This window comes from Poecilia mexicana, unplaced genomic scaffold (genome assembly GCF_051168715.1).
Source record: "Poecilia mexicana isolate PSO_F unplaced genomic scaffold, ASM5116871v1 scaffold_7, whole genome shotgun sequence".
Taxonomy (NCBI): Eukaryota; Metazoa; Chordata; class Actinopteri; order Cyprinodontiformes; family Poeciliidae; genus Poecilia; species Poecilia mexicana.
This window is the reverse complement of record NW_028263376.1, coordinates 9,711,263-9,729,379: the sequence shown is the minus strand read 5'-3', so window position 1 is coordinate 9,729,379 and position 18,117 is coordinate 9,711,263. Positions and strand designations below refer to the sequence as shown.

General features: G+C 37.0%; 1 pseudogene; it reads left to right on the top strand.

The window, feature by feature from the left end:
- LOC148158300 (nephrocystin-4-like) overlaps window positions 1-18,117 on the top strand; it is a 174,159-nt pseudogene that overhangs the window by 114,216 nt on the left and 41,826 nt on the right.

Genomic DNA, 18,117 nt, shown 5'->3' with positions numbered 1-18,117 from the left:
TGACACTTTTCTAAAGTCAGCTGGCTGTAGGGACTATCTTAAGGGGGCTGTCCTTCTTGGGTAAGTTCAACTATTGGTCAACAGATCTGCACATTATGCCGTTTCTGCTTGGAGCAATTATCAGAACCTCTAACTGACAGCACGTACATGCGGATCATTGACAGACGAGGAAATTACACCAGACTCATATTCCCAAGTTAAATATTCAGATTGAGGCTGAGTTTCATATGTCAAGTGCTTTTATGTTTCTGCAGACTCTTTTGAGTCTGAAAATGCATGTTTAGGTCGATAAAATGCCTCACCTTGAATGATTGATCGCTCTGTCCAAAGTGCTTGTGGTGCATTCTTTAATGACATGTTGCTATGCACTATTATGGAAGTTTGAACAGGAATGGGACGCAAAGATCCCAAAGACTAATTTGAGGCATTTTTTTTAGAGATTACGAACTGAAATGTTGTGCTTTTTTTTTTTTTTTTTTTAACTTTCTCTTAATTTTGATGTTTGTATACATAGTTACATATTGATGTATACTCATCATTAACATTGTCTTGCAGAAGTATTTAATTTTTTTATTTTTTTTTTACCTTGAAATTTCAACCTCAAACTTTAGCATGTTTTAATGGGATGTTATGCAGTAGACCAACTAAATGTGTTAAATAACAAGATTTTAAAATTATTCACAAGTAAAAATCTTAAAAGTGTTGAGGACATTAATATTCAGCTGCATTTAAGCATCAGTGCAATTGATTCTCTTCAGTGAAGAACTCAAGAGTCCTCTGGTGACTCTGGAGTAGAAAAATAATGTCAGCATTAAAGTAGAGAGGTGCATTATAAAAGACTTTCAGTTGTAATTTCAACAAAAAGTGGTTCTACAAAATCCACACTCAAGGTGGCCAAAGACAAATGTTTGTGAGTTTTTGTACAAATATGTTAAACATTCCCACTCTCCTTCCACGTCACAAGAATGTCGTGCTTTTTGTTGGTCAATTCAGTTCATTGAAGTGGGTAATAATGTGAATAGTTTAACAAGGTTATGTTTTTCTGTAACCTTTTACAATGTGAAATGTTGGTTAAAAAAAAAAAAAAGTCACTTCCAGAGAGCCAACGTGGAGTTCTGCAAGTTCATAGGCGTCCGCTGTATTGCTGCTGAGACTGTTTCAATTTGTTGGTTTTGTGCAAATTAAAACTCATGGCTTTAGTTTTACACTAGGACCAAAGCAAAATGCCTATAAAAAATATGACTAATGCAAAAAAATCTTGAAGCTTGGTACAATAAATTCCACAGATGTGTTATTTGGTATAAACCTATTATATAGTTCAAAGAAAACCTATTTCCCTGTTGTGAGTGCAGTCAGGCTTGGATTCCATAAAGGCTCACAATTTAATCACATCCTCACTGCAGGCAAGGTGAGAAATTTCGATTCTGGTATTGTTAAAGTATAACAGCAAATGTTTAAAGCCTGTGGGTAAGTTACAATATTCTCACATAAAAAGCAGAAGACGGTGCAACAAAACACAGTATGGATTTCTATCTCGGATTTAATGACGCGCTGGTAAGAAAGCTGATTTAATTCTTCAACTTCTTTTCCAAAGCAGTCTGGAGTGCTACCTGAACCCACACACTCAAGCTTACAGCTAATTGCAGACCTGTGTGCTTCTCTGTTGAGTGGGGCGAGGGTGGGTTAGCTACCTCATAATTATGACAAACAGGTATGGCAGGCGTTAGTTGTTACTGTGCAGCAGTATCACTGAGACGAGTTAGAACGCTGCTGCCAGACGTAATTTTATTCCTGTCTCAGGTTTCATGGTTATGAATCGCATCTTTCAGCTGGACGCGTCTCCACTCTGAATCTGCTTTTACAATGGAGCATGGCGACCAATTTTTAATAAGCTGTCTTTGGGTTCACCTCCACTTTAAACTGTGACGTTCTAACCACCTGTTTAGTTTCAGTGCTGCTCCCTGCTTTGCTTTTTTCTTTTCAAAATAATTATTAAAGCGTAAATCTTTTTTCTATTTATCAGCTGAAGCAGCTGAGCTTGTTTCCTGAGTGTATTTTTTTTCTTTTTTCAATAATTCACTGCTTAAAGTTGCTTTTTTGCACGCTCACTGGGAGTCTTTTTGGGTAAAACTTAATATTGAAGTGTTGCATTGAAAATTTGCAACAGTGTGTGAAATTGCACTCAGAGGGAGGCGTTTGTGTGAAAAGCAATACAAACCACTGGGATTTTCTTAGTCTCAAAGGCCTCTTTTTCCTAAATGTGATTCTTTCAAAACAAAAGAAGGATTTCATTTGTATGAACTTGAATGGAGGTGTATTTATGCACCGGCTTCTGAACACTATTTCCTCTTTTCCATTGCACAAAAGCTTCCTGTGATAAGATTTTAAAGCCATTTTTTATTTAGTGTTTTTTCCTCAGAACTCTCTTTTATAAACCATTTTCTGAAATACAGTTTACTCTTAGTAGTACATGCTATTTTTTAATATAGTTTTTGTCATAAAATAATAACTTTTGTATAACTCGGGAATCCATCACATCTGATTACAACCTATTTTTACATTTTTTTAAATATGTCACATATTTTTGTTCTTTTTACAGAATACCAGGAGCAGGAGTTGAAAGTGACTGGCCTCGCAACATCTATGTTACCTTCCAGTTTTATCGCTTTCCACCTGTCACCTCGCAGCAACTTAAGCTGTTGACCAGCGATAAGGTTCAACCCAAAGCTAATGAGGCACTTCCTTGTGTCTTAGCCACCATCAACAAAGACGGATCTGTTAATACTGGTAAGGCTAACAGGCTAAAAAACGTGATTTATTCTTCCTCGCTGTTGTTTACATGTATTTTTATGGAGGTCTTTCAGGTCAAGATTGGCGTTTTTGATTTCATAGTTTTTGTCAAAATATCTTTAGGTATTTTTGTGATGGTGCTTTTCATGATGTAAATACTGGCTGTTTTTTTTTTTTTTTTACCTTACCATCAAAACACTCCCTGTCCCTGCTCATAATAGGTCAAACCCTTTTGTAATCCCTGACAATGACTAAACGATTACCATCTCCACTTTCCTTGTTACCGTTGTACAATAATATCCTCGGACTGTAACCGTGTTCAATGGTGCTTTGAGGTTATGTAATGCTCCGACACTTCTCCTTCAGTCAGCTGAGTGAAGTCTGAGTCTATTCATGTCATAGCTAATGAAATGGAGGAGATATTACAGCTTCTGACAGAGTGTGATATTGAGCTCACAAATGACCCTCCCCCACTCCTTTCCACATTTCCCTCAAACTCGTACACCTACCGATGTCTCCATTCCCAAGACGCTCTCCAGTCCAGCTCTGTCAATATTTCCCTGTCTATTTATATTCACCTGATCATCTACAGACAAACGCTCGACTGCTGAACCTTTTCTTCCTTGTCTTAGGAAATAACCTCAAAGGTTATGTTTTAACAAGATGCTAATTTGTTTTTCTTGTTTCCTCAGATGTCGATTTTTGACGTCTTTGTTCTTAGCTGCTTTATTTTATTGGCTACAAAAATTAACTTTATATTTAAAAATGGCTGAGCCTAACTCTAATAAACACATGTATATAAGATTCTGGAAAATAGCAGAATAAAATGAAAATATTTCAATGTTCTTTGTAGAGCTGATGCCTTTGAGTGAACTACACAAGCAACTAAGACAAGAAGAATTCACAAAAACACAGTATAGAAAATCTTACACTCTTTCTTCTAAGTTTAGTGATTTTTCCTGACTCGCTGCCAGAGGGATTCCTGCGTAAAGCCCAGTCCATCTGGAGTCCAGAGCTTTGTGTTCACAGATAGTTGCCCCTCTGGATAGTTTGAAAGCTGTCAGAATTGAATCAGACATCTAAAACAACTTTTAGTCATTTAAAGTTTTCAGAAAAAGAAAATATAAACACAAATTGGTTACTGTTTACTTAAAAATAAAAACTTTAAGCATTACTACCCGCATTTGATTGCTCAAGGATTCCATCATTCATCCACTAAATCATTTACATACTTGATCCCTAAATCACTTTTTGCCATAGTGTATATAAATGTCCCAAATGAAGCTGCTGTACTTCACTGGCTATGATCTGGCAATTTTACACATTGGCAGTATAATTGAGATTCTTCTTTAAGGCCTCTAATATTGAGTTTTTGATTTTGTGTCATTTGGTGCAATGTCCTCTGCTGTTGTTTCCAGGACCTTTTTACTGAGATAGTTTTTTTTGTACAAGCATAAAACCTTTTATTTAGTCACTTGCTGACAGGAAACACAGACATATAGTTAGTTCTCAAAATAGCCATAAGTAAATGAAATGACTTCTCCTTATTTGACAAGTCACCTTCTGGACACAATATCAGTCATTATTCAGTATATTAGGTTATATAAAACCATCTATGTTTGAATTATCTTTAAGAAAATAACACAATAAATAACATTCATAACATAATACATTTGTTCACTAATTTACCTCATTTTTTTTATTCATGTTGAAATTTCAGTGAAATATTACGATTTAAAATTAGGCTTCTGGATAAGGATTTATATTCATAACCTAGACAATTCTGTTTTTTAGGTTTTCTACATTGCATGCACCATGGTTTGTGGACACCTGTGGAATTCAACATCCAAAGACTGAATGCATTTCTTTCAGCTGTTTCTATATGTGAAAGAGAAATATTTAGTGAGATGAGAAGAGAATCGGAGGAAAACTGGATCAAAGTTTTCTTCTTTTAGTTCTATATTTAAAAGCTATTCAGGTTGAAATCACACGTCAAACACAAAAGTTGAAAAAAGACATAACACGGCAGAAGCAATCAAACTTCAAAATGTTTCCTAGAATTGAGCTGGTTCGACTGTCTGACTGTGAAAAATACAAGGTTTTCAAACAAGGCAGCAAGTTGTTGAGATGTTTCTGACTCCTTCACGGATTCAGATTAGAGATTAGAGTTGAGACATCAGCCACAGCATTTTGCAACATTGGCCCTCTTGTCTTTAAAATAGCTCTTACATTCTGGAGCATAGAATGAATCCTCGAATCATGTCCTGTGATATGATGGAGTCAGTTGAAGTTAAAGCAAAAAGCAGCTTTGAAAAGATGATTTCATCTATTTTGAGGAAAAACTATCCAAGCCAATGTAACCCCTTTGTAAAAAAGTATTCACTCCCTTTATTATGTCATGAATGAACTATGATGAGTCACATTTCTTTGGAAACCTGAATTTAATTTCTCAATACTTTCAAACTTGTTGAATCAAGAAAGTACTTATAAAAAAAAACCCAAGACAACATGAAGGAGGTTGAAAGATCTCAAAAGGCAAAACAAGATACTCTGACTTCAGGAAATTTAAGAAGGGATGAGAATCAAATTAGTTGACAACCAATCAAAATTATTCTAAGAGCACATTGACTCAGTCAGGCCACAAGGGATATAAAAATATTGCAGATTTCAGTGTAGTTATTGTTATTGTTCATAATTGATCAACAAGAAACAGAATGAGCAAAGACTTGATCAATGCCAAGTTTATTTCTAAATTCAAAGGCCTGTCTTACATTTACCAGTAAGTCTCCCTAAACTGTTGTGTGAATATGAACTGGCAACAATTTGACCATATCATCACATCTCGTGTAAATGTAGCACAGCGTCTCATAAAACAAGCATCACACTGTTGAACACTGATGTGCTTGTTAAGCTTAAAGCACAACAGGACTATTAGGCAGTAAGTCAAATAGGCAAAACACATTGGCAAATCTAAACCCCTGAATAGCTGCAAAAAAAAAAAAAAACACACACGCAAAAAAAAACAAACATCATTTTGCTGTGGTCTAATCGAAGTCTTTATTTAAATCCAATTGAGATGCTATGAAATGACCATAAAGAGGTTGTTTGTCCTCAAACCCTGCAATGTGGCTGAATTTTAAATATTCTGCAAAGAGCAGAGGGCCAGAATTACTCCGCAGCGATGTAAAACACTCATTGGCAGTTCTCATAAAAGTTTGATGGGCCGTGCTGCTGCCAGTATTTAGCTTTAGGGGGCAACTACTACTGGCCAGGTTTGGTTTGGACAGCTTTTTATCGTTATTAATGAAATCATTAAAAAATGGCATTTTGCTTTTAGTTTGGTTAACGTTATGTGATACAAAATTTGGTTTGATGATATGAGACACTTAAATGGCCAGTTTTTTGCAGCTTATCGCTTCTGCTTCCCTCAGTTTTTACTGTGTTGTTTAAAGTCTAAGTGGGTAAAGAGTTTGCAGCCACTGTTGAGGAGTAGCAACGCCATTAGGGTGTTTGCTTGGCCAAAACAATATAAGTCTTGTTGGTAGGTAATAAAAACATTGACCATCTAGGCTTCATAGTTATCAAGTTGAACATTTAAACCATTAATGCTTTTTAACTTCTCATAGTGTACATGCTTATTATTTTGGATTCATTTAGACCACAGGACACAGTGCTAAATAAATCATTTGCAACAACTGGAAATGAAATTTTGTTACAGTAACATTATAAACTGTACCCAGATAGACTGATGTATAAAGGGATTTTATTTCAGAGGTAGAAGTAAAAGGATTCCTTAGCATGTCCCACATAGCTGATTTTGTCTGATCTTGAAGGCGTGTTTGGAGCTTTTTGCTTCTTTCTTTTTTTCCCCCTTGTGGGGAATTCAGATTGAAACAAAGCCAGTTTGAGCCACAGACAATGTACCAACTAAAGAGGCATTATATATAACCAGCTGGCCTTGTGTGTACATCTGTTGTGAATATAACACACGAACAGATTCGTGTCACGGCCTAAATACAAATCCTCAACCGTATTTGTTTTTTCTCTTAGGATTTGTAAAACTGAGATGTGTATAAATATTCATTAAAAAGAAAAAAAAATACCAATTGAAACCAAACATTAGATGATCTGTTTGGTAATAGATACGTTTGTTGTGTGCTTATTGTTGGAAAAACAAGGTTTTTTGGTCAAAGGGTAACTTAGACATCAGTAATAACTGGTACCATCTAAAATGCAGTAAAATCAGAATGGTTGCTTTTATGGTTCTGATTTCTACTTAAGCTTTAAACTGCCTCACCTTTGTAAAAGTGGAAATGTGATAAATCTTTAGTTGCAAGTACATTTGGGTGAGAGACCAGTTATGTCTTGATTACAAAGATTTGTTAAAATAAATATCAAAAAGATAGTTCCTCTACTGATAAACACAGATAAACTGCTGACGTTAAAATACAGGGGTTCTTGGAAAACGTCAGGATGGCAAAAGAATAGAGTGTACAAAATAAAAACAGAGGAGAGATCCGGAGAGCCCTTAGAGGGCAATAAATCGGGCTGAAGTTCATGTTTCAGAGGCAGTGTGCTCTGTCCTTTTGTTTTCCAGCTCAAGTCTAGTAATGCAGCTTTTAGCGTTCTTTCTATTTTTCTGGTTTAGCTTTGTCACAACAGTTATTTAAAATGGTTGCAAAAAACTGAAAGCTTGATTTGTTGCTTGGTATTCACTCCACTTAGTCAGTACTTTAGCTTCTTCAGCAGGAATTACAGCGACAAGGCTCCTGTGTTATTCTTCTATAAATTTTGTAGATCTTGCCTTAGGATTTTTGGACGCCGTTTAAAGCAAACCTGCTTCATATTCTTCACACTGAAGAGTTAATGTGGAGCTAAATGGGCTTAAGCTAGATGCTTTCAAGGTGTGTTCTCATAAACCTCTTGGATGTTGATTTAGTTGTGTGTTCATCAGGGTTATTGACATATTGAAAAATTTCATCTCTGCCTAATTTTTTTTTCTTTCATTCAATAACTTGTTTGGAATTCATTTCTATTTCCCTGACCTTTGGAGATGGCAAACATAGCTGTAAGAGATAATATCTCTTGTGTGATATTAAAAGACTGGGCTGTTTGTTCTCAAATTGAAGCCAGTCTTGTCCAGATTTAAAATATTTGCTTTAGTACCGACGCCTAATAAAATCTAAAGCATTTTCTTTATTTCCCCCAAACTATTCTTACGTTCTTGTCTCGTTTTGTTTGATCGAGTACCATACAGTCTCACCTCATACTGAATGAATTGTTATATACATTAAGATGTATCTGATATCCCTACATCAAAGCCTTCTGTAGAAGTCACGTATAAATCTCAAAACGTAAGAATATTGTGGAAAAAAAAACTTTTTTTCTTGTTACTCATTTCAGAAAATGAAGCTCATATCTTATGTAGATTAGCTCTACATAGTGAAATATTCATAAGAAACCTTTTTTTTTTTAGTTTAATGGCTGACAGACATTAAAATAAAAATACCTCTAAGCCATTTTTATCACTTGATGCAGGAAAAACCTGCACGAAAAGTTGTAAGAGGCTGCAAAAGATGGGAGACTTTACAACAGGACAAGAATCCTGAACAACTGTAACGCCAGCATAATAATTTAAATCTAAGAATATTCATGTGTAAGAATGGCCCAGTTAAAATCCAGACCAAAATCCATCTTACAAACTGTAGGAAGGCTCGGAAATGTATTAAGAGTTGTTTCTAAACTCTTCTAATCGTAGCTACTGCTTTGTGTCGATCTACTGCACAAAACTTCAATAAAATACATCAAAATTTGTGGTTTGATTGTGAAAAACTATTAGTTTCTGAGGTATATGCTGTCGGGGTTTCTGGTTCAGAAGTTACAGATTCCTTTTAGTGACATGTTAAATTAATTTGCTAAAACAAAAGAAAAATCAATAAAAAGTTACTCTTAAGAATTCAAAATAACCATTTTTAAGGTTTTTATATTTTATCTAAGCCATTTTGAGTACAATTTTCAAATATTTTCATATTTTTACAAATAAAATCCTAAAGCATATCGGTCCAAAGCAAAAAGACTCTAAAAAAGTACCTCTCGTTAAAGCAGCGTATACTTTTCCTTGCCTCTTGTATGTTTCTAGGTGTAGCCTGGGCCTTGCTTTATGCTGGGGCTTGCATCAGTCTCAAGAACTCTAAATACACACTCTGCATCCACACTATTTTCTTAGCCTGGAGCCTTCACCGTCTTGTTAGGCTTGTTGATCCCCAGCAGGATTTTCAACCCAGGCAAGCGTGCTGTGCAAACACCAAACAGGCCATCCAGGTTAGGGGGACGTCTGCTGGGTGCCGCTCCTTGTCGGCAGACCTTGCTGCACACATGTAGCGCTTTACAACCCCTTGGGCCAGATCTGTCAGCTCTTCCTGCTTCTGAGCAGAGACACAGCTCATCCTGTCTCACTCTCACGCTCTCCCTCCGCGATCTTATTGCTACTCGTTTACAGCACACAAACCAAGAGCATGCTGGGAGAATTATTACTCCAAGTGGAGAGAGAGAGAGAGAGGTGAGAAAACGGTGGATTGGAGGAGTGAAGAAAGGAAATGGTCTAAAGGAGCAAGATTTCATGTAATAATATTGTCTACCTTGTAAAAAGATTCATAATCCTCTAAGCAAAGTTATTTTGTAAAAAAAACAAAACAACAAAATAGCTCTTGTGTACTGTTGGGTTATTACCAGCTGTATTTAGCTGCATCTAAAACCCAACGTTTTGATCATCACAACCCTAATTTGACAGTTGTTATCTCAAAACAATCTAAACAATAAGTCAAGTCTTATTAGCTTCTTTCTAATAAGAAGGGGATAGAACATAACTATAACTTTTGTTATTGCAGCTAAAAACCCAATGTTACATGTGAATAAGATTGCACAGTCGTGTTCACGAAGAACATAATATTGATATTCTTTTCTCTGATAAGTGACACTATCTAAAAAGGTAAAGAAACTGTCTGTACCATTCTAACTTTTTTATCTCCAGAAAATGTTATCAATTTAAATTTGCATTGTTTTGTTCAGTTGTGCATCTAGATTGAAAATAATCACTATTTTCCTTGAAGACTCACTGAGCCATCTTTTCTTGCACTTTAATACTAAGCAATTGGTTTCAGTGTGGCAAACTCTGCAGAGGAAGCCCTTCTGTCCCTCTTCCTCATGGGTTGTTATTATTACTCCCCTCTGTAGGAGTGAAGACATTTCAAGGCTCACAGCTGAACCGTAACCCACTAAATGTGCTCTCTAACAAGGGAGACATCGCTCTGCAGAAACACATGCAGGAGGGTCCTCGCAGAGAGCTTTCTGAGGTCTCTGGGGAGAAACGCTTTCTGTTCTTTGTAATTTTGTGGTTGAGAAATAGAACCTTCTTGCCTACTACCTTAAATGCATACTCTATGTGCTGTAGGTAAATATAAGAAATTCAATCTAGAAACTTGAAGAGTAAATTCTATCAAATGTTTTTTTTTTTTTTTTTCTTACATGCCTGTCATTGAAAATGAAAATGGTTGTAATTTTGATTCTGTATCACCCAGGAAAGAAGCTGCATCTCATATTAGACTTTATTTCCCTATGGGCACCTTTGCAACTCTGACACTTATATTTTGTTGCACAGAGTCTTGCGCAACACAAGTTTCAAGCATGAAAGCTCTGTCTTTATTAAGATCACCTTAAGTCTCATTGTTGTCATAGAGTTGCAATTTTCCATCCTGTGTTTGGGAGAGAAGTTGCTCTTAAGCAGGATTTTGCTAATATTAAGTAAAGACAAGATGATTTAAAGTTTAAATTAGCATACTATCAGCGATGATTGTGAATTTCCTGGAGCAGGTCTCTCCAACTTTAGTCGACTAATTCATATATAAGCACCTCATTGATACTAAATAAAACCAACCTTTTTTCCCCGTCAGTAACAACTTCAACACAGAAGAGTGCTCTTTTCAAAGTAAATGAGTATCTCTCAAGTTTGTTGCATTCACCAAAAATCGTCCGACACCAGACGGTTTTCCTGTGCACCTCAAATCATAACAGTTTCAATCTGCTGCATTGAAATTTGTGGACGGCAGCAGGCAGAATCTTAGTTAATTTACAGAAATCACAAGACATTCAGCCGAGTAGTACGAGACACTTTTAAGTTTTCATTGTTAGATTAGGTTAGTGGAAATCTACTGTTCTGAGATAACCAAGCAAAGCCCCTGTGGAGCTCTTTCCTGAATAAGTGGTTGTGAGGAGTACAAACATGACGGTTAGAGGGAAAATAAACAAAGAATGGAAAATATTCTTTTGAGTTTGTGGAGCTTTCTGGTCTTTTTAACTGCATGGGCTTCTTACCGAAGCTCCTCATTACATCACCTCTATTCAGCTGGTGGCTCCACTGTACTTTTATCCCCAGGGAGCAAAGGCGATGTTGAGGCTTTGATACAGGGCTGGAGGGAGGCTCTGGGCAAGAATTCTGATCGTCCAGTTACCTCCTAGCCTCTCGTTCAAACCTTTGATACAGTCGTGCATAATACTAACACACGGGTTAGTTTGGGATTGTGGCAGTATGCATGCTGTACCAGCTCAGCCTGTTGTACAGGGCCATTATTGCATGTTTGTTTGTTTTTTTTCCCCCTGCTTTTCTGCTTCAGGTATTCACAGCTTGCATCCAGGATTTTACTCTGCAGACATTCTAAGTAAACTGTTCTTTAGCTTTCTGAACGGCCACAGTGTGATTCTCAGTCTTGATGTTTAACACTTTGTTAGACGGAAAGGAAACTTTCATTTCTGAGTCTTTGAAACGTTCAGTTTAGATTTCTTAGATGAAGACACGGCTTAATCAAACAGTTTGTAAAATCGCTCTTGAGGTTTTTTCTGAAATTGTAAGCAGCTTTTGTCATCTTGAATTGCTGTAACCTTCAAGGGTGGCCGACATTGTGGAATGGCTCTGTGCTCTCAGGTTTTCTGTTCTCAGTTATCAAGCCTATTGACTCTCGGTTGACAGCTATATTACCAGGTCAGTGGCATCCATAAGGTTGACAGCTGAGTTGCCTCTTAATTTTTCTTTTCTCAAATTTAATGTCACCCTTGTGGAAGGAAAAGGGTAATATAAATATTTATGATCATGCATCAGATATGCACCTTCATGTTAGTGAGGGAGACTTTCAGGCTCACACATCCATGTCAACACCTTAGCCAAAAGAAAGTTCAGTAAACCCAGCAATACTGCGCAATTTTGATTACAAAGAACACAATTTGGTAGCGTATCCTACATACGTACTGTATGTTAACAATTAGAAAAGAACAAATGTTCATCTGGGTCTTCAAATAGACTTTTTATGAAGTGTTTTGCCTTCTTGTCAAGGTTCTCCAGGCCTGCAGATTCAGTTCAGAGTTGATGACGATTTTTTGAGGCCAAGAGAAAAAAGCTGGTTCCTCCGCCACCTGGCCCTTCATACCATGCACATCGATGTTTGGGACAGCGACTCGTTGCTCCTCATTGGTTCTACCGCCATGGAGCTCAAGGTAAATGACTGAAGGTTGGATGTCGGACTGACGTAGTTATTAGAGACACATTTATCAATTTTTTATGATCCAGATTTAACAAACCTTTGTTTTGCTAGTAACAGTTGTTAGATGATTTATTTTAAGGGGAAATAACAGGAGGGTTGAATTTCTTTTTCTTGATAATCGCATTGTTGTCAGAGAAAAGTCACTATAAGAATGAGATTTTACTATGTTAAATCAAACAAAATGATTTTGAGTTCACAGTTTAACCTCTTTAGCATCCTATTGTAGCAGTTAGTGTGGTTTTATATGTTTTCATTACTAAAACACTATTTTTAGTTTCTGTGCATATTTTTAGACTATGCACATCGTAACTTTAGGCCTCAGATTTCCAGAACACGGTTCTTATTTTAAGGCCAAAGTGTTCTGAAACTGGCAGGTTAAAACCTCAAACAAATAGATAAACTTCCCTGATCTCTCTTCCTGTTATTTACTTTAAGTGTTGCTCTCTTGATCTGTGACAACCTAAACAGACTGCAGACCTATTTTAGAGAATACATTTTCCTTTTAGATGGTTTCCTCTGATCTCAGTTTGAAATTTATTACATATACTTCAGATATTGTTGACCCTCATTTTTTTTTTTTTACCCAACAATATCAACATATCATAAAGCCTCGTAATACTGACATATGGGGCATTAACTTGTCAAATTGGAAACTCAAAGAAGTACATCAATTTTCAACAGTGTTTACTGTCTGGAAGTGCATCATGTGTCATAAATTCATGCAGCATTCGCTGAATGTTTAGTGGCAAGAACTAAACAGAAAAATGCATTTCATTTTAACTCTTTGTTTACAGTTTCAAGCACTACGACTATTAAGATAGAAAGTACCAAAATATCTGTTATTTGTTGGTCAATTGTCTATTAATAAACATGTTACTTCATAATGCTGCTCCGGTTCCCTGTGGCAGTGGATTAGATCAACACATTTCTTGGCTGTTTAAAAAGTAGACAGACAGATCCACTCTTGTGGACGTCAGTCTGAAATATGCAAAACTCTTCATCACACAGATCTATTAGAGCAGTTCAGACCCCAGCTTCATCTATCTAGTTCCATCATCCATATTGAGAAGTTTTTCTTTCTTTCATTGGTTTGTTGGTTTGTTCTTTCTCTCTTTGTTTCTGTCTTTATTTTCTTTGTCTTTCTTTCACATGCTACGTACAACTTCGATTCCTCTTAATTTGTACATTTTTCCTCCCCAGTACTTGCTGCGTCAAGGGAAGCCCGCCGTCCAGGCTCTTCACGAGTTGGAGATCCTGACCACAGACTATGTGGAGGAGGATACTTTACTGCCTGACGCAGATCAGCATCTGCGTTCAACATCCACCGCGATGATGGTTTACGCCATTGTCAGAGGCCGGCTCCACATACGAACGGGCAGCATAGGCAAGTACAGAAAAACTTTTGCTTCCCATTCAGAACTCAGATTGTTGGTGTAATCATCGACACCTTTATAATAAAATATTTACATGAAATAGGACTATTTTGTTATGTAATCAGTGGTGTCTGGAATTTTTATTTGGACCAAAGTTGTCGAGTCAAAAGTAATAGAATTTTGAAAAAAATGCAAAAAATCTCTACCTTGATTCCATTTTAGTTGTTTTTTGATCCACTAAACATCCTATATTTTAACAAAAATAATAAACTAGTCAGATTGAAGGGAAAGCAATGATTAACTTTATCTCCTTGTGAAGATGACTTTTTTTAACTACATCTCCCCACTTTTTCAAGAAAAAACTTACAAACAGGTTTTGTTACTGGTAGACCTGGGAGAGCCTGTCCAGACAGCCCAGAAGAGACTCTATAAGGAAGTCCAATAAGGAAAGCTCAATGCTCTTTTGTTTAGCCTCATAGTTTGGGTTACACCGGCAAACTTGGGGACTAATCTGGGCTGACATGTAATAATCCACAAGGCAAGGCAGGGCCGTACCCCGCCTCTGCTCCCTAGGCAGCTGCAGGGTTTCGTATCTCACTCTTGGACTTTTATTACTCCATATGAACTTTGAAAAATGTTTATCCCACTCCCTAAATTGTTTTGCTGGGACCTGCACAAGGAGTGCTGTGAAAATCTACAGCAGTTTTGGGAGAACATTTGTCTTTATTATTCAGATTCTGCTGCCAAGGTTGAGGGGAAGCAGGCTACAAACGTTCCCTGTGGATTTTCTTACTTATTCGTTTGTAGTTAATGTCATGTGTGTAACATTTTTTTATCATTAAAACACCAAAATACTATATTAGAGATTATTCCAGTTGAATCAGTGGCTACCTGTGAATTGTCTTCACATATCGATGGGATTCAAATGAAATTCAAAGATGGAGCATCACAACCCTAAAGACTTCATCCTCAAATGTCTTATCTGCCAACATCTTTGTGATTTCTTTTTGTAAACATTGCACTTCCATAACTTTTTATATCTATAAGGACATTTTTTTTCTTTCTTATCATCTACTGCAACTGATGCAAATAATAGTGAATATGTTTTAGAAAAAACATATTCATTTTAAACATAAAAAAAAACATCTAATCTCCCAGGCAGATGTTTCATTGTGAATTTCTCCAACACTGACTTCTAAAGGAGACTAAGCCTTGTTCTGTCTCAGAGCAACACAGGAGAGAAGCAGTTGTGTTTGCTGGCTTTTGAGCAAACATCCTTGTTCATTACATCCCAGATCATCCTTTTACATCCAAAATGTGTGTGGGCATTAATTATTCAGGATATATTGGTTCTTTAGAGCTTGGGATTATGAATGAATGTTGCCAGCTCTCTTTATTTGAGTGTATAGTTTTGAAGTGATGGATAATCTCAGCGACCGGGGAGGACAGAGGTGTGGAAACTTGTAAAGCAAACGGTGCCAAAGCAAAAAATATCTCACTGCGATAGTCCCTCTCTGTCTGGCAACTGAACACTTCTCCTCTTCCCTTGCACTCATCCAATTTGGGCCTGGCACGCCCCTGCGGCACAATGGCAGCTGACGATTGCTTCCTTGCCATTAATCAACTGCTGAAACGATATTCCACCTCATAAACGAGGTGTCCTTTTTCAGGTTGAAGAAACTCTTCCTACTGGCTTTGTTGGTGCTTAATATGCCAGCAAGTTCTTATTGTGCTTATCACTGAAAGCAGGTTAAAAGTGGGCCAGGTAACGGGTTATTGGTCGGGATGGGGAGAGGGGTTTTTGTCTGGCTTGTAAATTCACATCAATGCTTAGATATCCATCAGGGCGGCCTGGCCGACAGTCGGAATAAATTTTGTGAGGGTATTGCTAGTGAGGTCTTTTATTTGTTTTTGCTTCCATCTGCTGCTACCATTTTCACATATTAACATCCGTCTTCACTCCTCCTTGTCTTCACTTTTCTGTTGTCTCCTAGAGACAACAGAAAAGACACCGATTCTTTCTCCCCTTCCACAATTTATTTTTGTCTTACTGGTTAATCCAGCTGTGAGATGTAACTATTAAGTGTCACATTTTCTCAGTTTCTGTCATCAAGCCTTAACAAATCAGCATGGTTATTGGTTTGGGAGTAAAGAATGTAAAGCCACAGATTGAGTGGTTGGTTGAGTTATGAATATCAAACATCAAATATCAATATGAATATCCCAAAAATGCATGGCCACACATACATAAATGTCGACATAAACATTGCCTTGCGTACTTCTATTCTTAAAACTTTTCAATGTTGCTGTTTTTTTTTTTTTGTTTTATTTATTTATTTTTTTTATGAAATGTGAGGGAACAGAAATGTATTTAGCATTTTTGTAAATAAAATTCTAAGAAGGTTATTTTTTTTTGTTGCATGTATATCTGTCCCCTTTTAATCTGATAAGTCTGAGCAAAATCCAGGGTAAGCGATTGCCTTTAGATATCAGTTGTCTGTAGAATATTATCCAGCAGCAAAAATACGTATCAAAACTTCTCAAAACTTCCACCACACATCACCCTGAACAAAACTTCCAATCTTTAGACATGATGGTGGCAGCATAATTCTGAGGATTCTCATTATTAGCAGAATTAAAGGAGTGAGGGATGACGCTACATACAGAGCACTTTTGTTAAAAAAAAAACTCTTTTAAAGGCTACAAAAAACTTGAAACTAAGGACGAGGTTCACCTTTCATAGGACAACAAACCCAAATATACAGCCAGACCCAAAGTGAAATGGTTTAGATATAAGCATATCCATGCCATAAGAATGGTCCAGTCAAAGTACAGACCTAGATCCAAATACATATTTGAGGCAAGACTTGGAAATGTATGTTCATACAGGCTTTCCATCAAATTTGCCTGAGCTTGAAATACTGAAATGTCAGTATTTTATTCATTTCTAAACTTTACCTTAAAAACACTTTGGTTTGATCTACCAAGTAAATCCTGTATAAGTAAATTGAAATCTTTGGTCGCAGCTAAACGAAGGGGGAAAACATTTCAAAAATTATAAATTATTTTAGAAGCACAATGAAGACAAATCATCAATCTCAACCCTTTTCTTTAGTTCAGTAGAAGGTTGAACGACTTCCAGACAGAATCAAAAAGTTGGACTGACCAAGCCGTGACTGATGACGTACAGATGCTCCTTTGGGACTCCAGCGTAAACTGTGAGGTAAAGGCGGCTTTAAGGGGTTCATCTCTATGAATGCAACAAGGGAGGAGTTGTGTGCTTGGTAGAAAGATGTGCTAAGTCAGAATGGTGAGTCAAGCAGCTTAATGGTATGTCATAAATTCCTGAATATGTCCTTGAGCCTTTTTAAGGTCCAGTATATAGAAAATTGCCCAATGTTTCTTCTGATAAACACCCCTGACATACTGAAGCCAGTTTTGATATGAGATGGTTTCCAACAAATCAGCCTGCTTGATAACCTGCAGGGTACTGCAGGAGCAGAGACCCCATTCCTCTCTGGCGCCCAGCGCTGATGGCTCTGGGAGGCGTGATAAATGGTGTGTAAGGAGACCCAGGTGTGGCCAGAGCTGATGGTTTGTCCTAAAAACCAGCCAAAGCTGGCTGACTTGTCTTTCAGATGCGCTATTCTCAAATGGTCATTTGTTTGGGGCCACAGCCAGCATGATTTTCTGCCGTTTCTCTCATTGATTAGCTGTCTGTCATCATGACTGACAGGAATTTAACTTACATGACAGTGGAAAAGATCTATTTAATTGCATACCTGCTTATTCATCTCTTGTTAAATTGACAGCAGACAGCAGGGCAGCTACCCTATCCAATGGCAAACAGGGATTTCACTCGAGCATAACAGACAGTGCTGCCTGTTTTTTTTTGCCAATATCAGTAGGAAAAAAGTTCTCGACCAATACGGAGACATCTTTTAGATTTACCTTATGTTTTATTAAACACAGCTTCAGGTCAAAGCCGAGTTTTTAAATCTTTCATTTGAAACAAGCAAACATGCTGCAGCAGGGGTGTGTGCCTTGTTACCTTGTAAACTCAGCGCATAAATTAAACTCAAAATTTTAAATGCCCTGTGTTTTGTACATGACAAACCTAACAGAGTGGAGGGACAGCAATTTAGACTCTCCCGCTGAGCTAAAATAAAATGAATACACATAAATAATGCACTCAAGTGACACAACGATCAGAAAAAGGAGTGAAACTGTGTATTAATTTATGAACATTTGCAAAAAACTGTTAGATGGTTTTGTATCATGTACAAAGGACCTTTAAATGCCAAGTCAGAAATTCTTAAAAAAGAAATTGATGCATATTTCATTTTACCTGATCTCTGCACTGC